This window comes from Aethalodelphis obliquidens, unplaced genomic scaffold, assembly GCF_003676395.1.
Source record: "Aethalodelphis obliquidens isolate GAN/ISIS:26980383/991018 unplaced genomic scaffold, ASM367639v1 scaffold45, whole genome shotgun sequence".
NCBI classification, from domain to species: Eukaryota; Metazoa; Chordata; class Mammalia; order Artiodactyla; family Delphinidae; genus Aethalodelphis; species Aethalodelphis obliquidens.
In genome coordinates this window covers 2,134,749-2,142,385 of record NW_020837989.1, presented here as the reverse complement: position 1 = coordinate 2,142,385, position 7,637 = coordinate 2,134,749, and positions in this window count along the sequence as shown.

The following is a 7,637-nucleotide window of genomic DNA, read 5'->3' as shown; positions in this document are numbered from 1 at the left end:
TCTGTAGCATTTATTTAGGATATGGGTTAAAAGCTTGGCTTCCAGGGTCAGAACGTCTGGGTTTATGCCCTGGTTTATGCCTATGTGAGTCTTTGTAGTTCTGGGTAAGCTAATTGCCCTCCCAAGACATTAACTTCTTCAGCTATAAGACGGGAATAATAATAGTAGCTAGTTTGTAGGGTGGTGTGAGAATTAAATAATATAACCCATGAAATGTTCCTAGCAAAGTGCTTGGTACATTCTAAGTGTTAATTAACTATGATACATTGGGGAAGTTGAGATAAAACATTTTACAAAATTAAGCACATCCTATAAATGTTAAGTCATCATTAAGTACTTGGTATTTCAGTTTATTTGAAAAGAAATGTTTTAAAAGAAATTAAACATCTGGACCTAAAATATATATAATTATAACAACAAAAGGAGAGAAAATATTTATATCCACAGATGGGAACTTTTCCTTATTTGGGTCTAAAAATAACCCAACACCATGATATAACTCAGATCCATAAATACTCATGGGATGATTAACCAATGCAGAGTTAAAATACAGTACTCAAAACTTCTTTTGTGCACGTATGTCTGAATATGTACATCTTTAAAATGAAACGGTTTTCATTAATTCGCCAGGCGGCTGATACAAAGGTCTAATCAATAATTCATCTTGGCAAAGAAACTCATTACTCAGCCGAGACTATGATGAAACTCCTGTCAGGAAGGCTTGCTTTGGCTAAACAAAACAACTAAATTAAGTGCAAAGTGAGTAATCCAACTTTCTATAAATCATTCATTTCAGGATTAAACATTATGTATTTCTCCATTAAATATGCATCCCAGGCCTGGACATGTATTTACTTCTATGTTGCTCAGTCCTGAGGGATAGCCAACACAGTCTTCTTGGAGTCTCTTTGAAACTACCAGCCCACTGGGCAGAACAAAAGCAAATAAAGGAGAGTTTTGGAGAAGCCAAGAATTGAGAACCGGAAGTCCTCAAAGCCAGCCTTTCACATAATCTGGGTATCCCCTCCATCCCTACTCTGAAGGCTGGTCATCCTCTTCTGTGTAAACACTACTGTGAATGGGGGGTTTACTACCCATTTTAGTTAAAAATCTTTCCATTTCAAATGGCAGAAAACCCAATCTAAACTAGCTTAAGCAAAATGGGAATTTATTGCTACATATCTCAGAGCGTGAAGAGTCTAAGTCCATACTTTCAGTCTTGGCATAATCGAGACTTAACCAATGTCACCAGGATTTGTTCTTTTTTCCCACATTTATTCTTAGCTCCTCTTTCTCTCAAGTAGACGCTCCTTGTGGTGGCACAATGGCAGCTGCAGCCTTCTACTCCGTCCTTCAGGGCCAGCAGGTAAAGATCATCCCCCTGGATAACTCAAAGGAAACTCAGAATTGTTTCTTTTTGGCTCTAATTGGCCTAACTTGTGGCTTTTTAAATTTTTGAATATCACAGACTTCAATCAGAATACTTTAAAAAATATTATTCTGCATGCACTTAACAAATCTGACAAAAGGTGAGAATCCAGTTGACTTGTTCACATATATTTAAAATCGTTAAGTACAGGTAACCATGAACACTTCACTGCATTAATCTGAGGGCATCCTACCTCTATGCACACATTCACATAACACTACTGGTAATTACCCTGGAGCAGAGGCAAGATGGAGATGGAGGAATCACCCTACAAAGCAAGTTTAAGGGATTAAACAGCGTCGTCATCGTCGTCATCACTACTGAGGACAAAGCTGCTGCCTGTGGACAGGGGCCCTTCCTCCTTAATATTCCCTAAATCACCCACAGTCCCTCTCTCATGAGAATCTTCAAACAACTTGTCACTGGCATCGTCATCAAACAACTTCTCGTTGGAATCGTCATCTTCGAACTTTTTTTTTCTTTTTCTTTTTTTTAACCACCAATAAACAAAGATTTATTTGGAAATTTCCAAACCTGCCAGAAGTGGCACTTGCCAAGCCCTAGGCCCACCTTCCTTACCAAGCTCCAAAGGACAACAATAGTCCTCGCCATCTCTCCCCTGCACCTACCCCTGCCCACACACACCCATGCCTCAGGCCACACCAGAGAACTAGTGTGCCCTCCCTCTAGGAAGCGTTACCCCTGGGCCCAAGAGCTGGGGTGGCAGCCCTCTGGCCTCTCAGGAGATGATGGAGGCCAGAGCCGCTTGCATAGATTGAGAAAAGAAAATAAGGAAGGAGACACCAAGTAGGGCTCCCTGAAAAACCCCAGCTTACCCCTGTACAAAAAAAAGTGGCTCCTGCATAGAAAAACCTGCTCCACAAATAGTGCAAATACCCAAGAAAGGAAAAAAAAACCCAGCAGCAATCCAGCCCTGCTCAGTGGATTGAGAGGGGTGGGGTAGGTCTACGCAGTGTTCTGATACCTCGGGCTCGGTTTACGTGCCGTGGTTGCGGGGGGGATGAGTCAGCTGCCGTGGAACTATAATGAAAGGGAAGAAGAGAGATATCGAAGGAATCAGTCCAAATGGAAAAGCAGAACAAATGAATGTTTGGTGACCAAAATCCTACTCTCCACAATATTCACCACTGATCATTATTCTAAGTTGTTCTAGTAAAGCATTCCTTTCATTAGATATAAACTAATTTTTGGAATTTCCATTCCCAGTCCTAACTTTGCATTCCAGAATCACACAGAACAAGACTACTTCCTCTTCCCAATGGCAGTCCTTCAACTGTTTGTATACAGACATCAAATCCCCTTTGGTCTAGTCTCCTCCAGGTTAAATATGTCAACATACAAGGAAATAGACTTTTTGGATTGAAAATAAATCAAGGTAGGCTATTAAGTAGACACTAGAATCTTATTGTGGAACTAAATATAACTTTTTGTTCTGTTTATCTTTGTTTCAAAGAAAATGATAAATTTGACAATGTTTCGCACTGGCAAGGCTATTGGTGAAATAAACATTTTCAAGGACAATCAGTTGATTAGGTAATATTGATTAGATAATTTAGGCCAACCATCCAATCGAAGACACAAAAAACCTGAACAAAATATTTTAAAATATTCTTTCAACTACCAAAGGGCTAACAAAACAATGAAAAATCACTAGGCCTAAAAGTAAAGAATATGCTAAACCAGAGAAGTAAGTCTAGAACTCAAAGTTTCTTTTGCCATAAAGGCATTTTCCAATCTGGAAGGGATATCTGCAAAACTGTGGTTTGGGCTGCCTGATGAAGTTAGAGGAAAAGTGTCAAGGTCTAGAATTCACCAAAGTTAGGGACTTCGATAAACCACTATCCAGTATAAGCTAGGACAAAAAGGGCTATACCCTCAGGTTAAGGATGAACCTGTTGTCCTATGGGCTTGCAACCTCACAATAAGTGATCTAAGTAATCCATAAACCTTCAAGCATTGAACTTGAATTATGGTAGTCTTAGACTGGTGACACACAAAATGCCTGGCAGAAGCAAATTCAAAAGGTTCTTTCTGGAGAAGATCACATTATACCGGGACTCAAATTATTTATACCAATAATTTCCAAATGCAATAACCTCCATACAATCAAGATAGCCAGGCATACAAGAAATTAAGACAACATGAGTAAGAACCTATGGAGACAAGGGACAACAGAAACAAAGCAGAAAAGACCTCAAGTAGTGGAATATATATATGTAACTAAATCACTTTGCTGTACACCTGAAACTGACACAACGTTGTAAATCAACTATACTTCAACAACAACAGCAGAAGACTAAGCCAAAACACTCTTCGGAGAAAACATTGGGGTATATTTTCATTACCTTGGATTTGGAAATGGATTCTTAAATATGACACGAAGATAACAAGCAACAGAAGAAAAAATTGACGAAATGAACTTTATCAAAATTAAAAACTTCTGTGCAAAGGACATTATCAAGAAAGTGAAAAGACAACCTACAGAATGGGAGATGATAGTTTCAAATCATGTACCTGGTAAGAAATGAATATCCAGAATATATTGAACGTAAAGAATTCCTACAACTCAACAACAAAAAGACAAACCCAATTGTAAAATAGGAAAAGGACATAAATAGATATTTCTCCAAAGAAGATACACAGATGACCTACAAGCATATGAAAATAGGTTCAACATCATTAGCCAGCAGATACCACCTCACACCTACTAGAATGGCTAAGTGGTTTTTCTTGGTTTCTTTTTTTTCATTTTTAAGGAAAGTAAAAATTGTTGGTGAGGTTGTAGAACAATTGGAACGCTTGTACATTGGGGGTGGGAATATAAAATGGTGAACCCACTGAGCCAAACGGCATGGTAGCTCCTCAGAAAGCTAAACACAGAATTACCATATGACCCAGAATTTCATCTTAGTTATATACCCCAAAAATCTTAAGCAGAGACTTTAACAGATACTTGTACACCAATGATCATTGCACTGTTATAGCCAAACAGTGGAAACACCCCCAAGTGTCTATCAACAGATGAACAGATAAACGTGGTGTATACATACAATGGAATGTTATTCATCCATAAAAAGGAATGAAGTTCTGATACATGGTACAACATAGGTGAAACTTAAAAACATTACACTATATGAAAAAGCCATACAAAGAAGGACAAATATTATTCCGCTTATATGAAATATCTAGAATAGGCAAATTCAGACAGAAAGTAGAATGGTGGTTGCCAGGGGCTGAGGGAAGGGGTAATGGGAGTTATTGCTTAACTGTTACTGACTTTCTCCTCGGGTGATGAAGAAGATTTGAAAATAGATAACGTACATAATTTTGTACAACGTTGTAATGTAATTAACACCACTGAATTGTACATTAAAAATGGATAAAATGGCAACTTTTACAGTATATATGTATTACCACAATTTTTTTTTTAAAAAAAGAATCCAGGCAGAAACCAGAGCATATTCTTATAGTCTTCATCATTTGCTGGGGGTAGAAAAGCCCCACAATGAGCCAAGATAGATAAGATGGATTTAAAATTCAAATAGAAAATTACCCAGCCTACTTTAACATAAACATTCAATGCGTTGTCTACATTCCACATTCCTGGTGTTTTTAAATCATGACTCAAGTTTGAAATGATGCCCTTGCCATGGTCCAAGATTCTCCATCATACTGGAAATCCAAAGGGGTGGCTGGTACCAAAGACACAAATGAGAGGCAGGAGAGGACAGCAAATGACACCTGTCAACAGATGTGCAGGAGCCACAAGAGTGTCAGCATCACCTTAGGGGAATTTAGGATGGAAAACAGGATTAAACCAAAAGCCAAAACTTAGAGGTGTTCATGAAAATTAGCTGTGAACCAGGAGCAACAGCTGAGAGTAAGAACCACAGCTGGAGTGGGCAATGCCCTGGGGTCAACCACAGTTGACCACAAAAGAGCAAAATCAGAGCTGAGCACAGGGCCCAGAGACAAAAAAAGATAAAGCAGGGTCAGAGTTCAGAAAAGGATGGCAAGGCGGAGGGGTCAGGAATCGGGATGGCTAACAGGAGCGCTGTTTGATCGTGAGCTTCTGAGCCACCTTCAAAGCGTCTGTGCCCCCTGCTTCAGAACTCCACCAAGCGAGGTTATAGAAACGCAAGTAGTAGGACCCAATTCCAGACTCACTGAATCAGCATCTCCTGGGGGTTGGACCCAGGTATACATATTCTAACATGTTCCCTGATGCTTCTTAGGCTCTCTAAAGTATGAGAACCACAAATCATTCACACAGCTTCTGAGATAGACTGGAAGCCCCCAGGTTCAACATGATGCCCAGGATCTATCCTCACTGGGGGCTATGCAGGTCCTGCCAGCAAGTTTTAGTAAACATAGACTCTGAACTGGCTGGGGCTGGAGAGGGAACTACGACAACGGCACCAACTATTTATGGAGCACCCACCCTGTGCCAGGGCTTTCCTAGCATTGCTACATTTAATGTTTACTTATGAGGAGGGTCCCATTATTATTCCCAATTTACAGGTGATGAAACTCAGACTAAGAGAAACCAAACGACTTGTCCTGGGCCACCTAGCCGGGCAAGAGCAGCTTCAGGTTCTGGGCCAGGTTGACACCAAGACCTGTGCTCTTTCCATATACCAACGTGTCACAGAATTTTTCAACCATTGTTTTAAAAAGGTGGTGGATGAAGAGGAGATTGTAGCACTAGTTGTTGGTGAGTCTTTGGTTAATTAAAAACTTATTTCACCATGGCATGTCCAGGGCGTTACGGGGAAGCAAGACTCTGCTGTCTTTTCTAATTATCTTGATCCCCCAGTCAGAAGGTATTGTCAGGTTGTGTAATCTCGTTCGTTTTTTGTTTTGTTTTTTTTCATCCCAGTGAAGAAGGATCTGAGATTAAGTTTAGGAAGAGATTGAAAACCAAAGCTCAGAGGAACAGAATAAAATGATGCAGAGGCATCCTGAATCAGGAGAAAAAAAATGATAGGACTTTGTTGATGGAGCTGCTGAAGGAAGATAAGATGCTGAAGGCATCTCAGAGGGAAGAGCAGGGGGAATGAAAGAGAGCAGAGCCCAGGGAAGAGAGATAACCGGGTGGAGAACAGAGAGAAAAGGCAGCATACGGGCAAGGCCAGGGAGGAGGACGGCAGGCTCTCCAGGCCACTTCCTTTCTCTTTCTGTTTTGTTTCTGTCTCTCAGGTTATATCTTCAAAGGGAGGGAGGAGGCCATTTTGGAGCATATGTTCAATCCTGATCATTCAATCTCTATGCCTGAAAACATAGCCTCATTTGGTGGTAAATCTAAACTCTAGTCTCTTCAAGAATGTGAGGCCCAGGCCCAAAGACCTTCTGGCTTCATGCCCTTCACATTCCCCCCACTCCCATTTCCAGGTCTGTTGTATTCAGACAGAGGTAGGCAGGGAGAACACCTGATTTTCCTGAGGTTATTAGGGGGAAACCTACAACTTCCAGCTGAATAGCCCTTTCCACCTCACACACTAGTATAATCATTGAGAGATCACCATGGTACTTTATGTATCTGGAGGGGCCAGGGCACAGGGGCTAAGGCCCTGGGCTTTGGAGCTGCTCCAGAACTTGAATCCAGCTCAACTGCAGACAAGCTACTTTTTGCATCTGAGGTTCCATTTCCTCATCTATCAAACGGACAAAACTGGCAGCTCCCTCATAGAGACGTTGCTATGATTAAATAAAATAGTGCATTTAAAGTGCTTAGGGCCCAGGAGATGGAAGCAACCTAAGTGTCCATCATCAGATGAATGGATAAAGAAGATGTGGCACATATATACAATGGAATATTACTCAGCCATAAAAAGAAACGAAATTCAGCTATTTGTAATGAGGTGGATAGATCTAGAGTCTGTCATACAGAGTGAAGTAAGTCAGAAAGAGAGAGACAAATACCGTATGTTAACACATATATATGGAATTTAAGAAAAAAAAATGTCATGAAGAACCTAGGGGTAAGACAGGAATAAAGACACAGACCTACTAGAGAATGGACTTGAGGATATGGGGAGGGGGAAGGGTAAGCTGTGACAAAGTGAGAGAGTGGCATGGACATATATACAGTACCAAACATAAAATAGATAGCTAGTGGGAAGCAGTCGCATAGCACAGGGAGATCAGCTCGGTGCTTTGTGACCACCTAGAGGGGTGGGATAGGGAG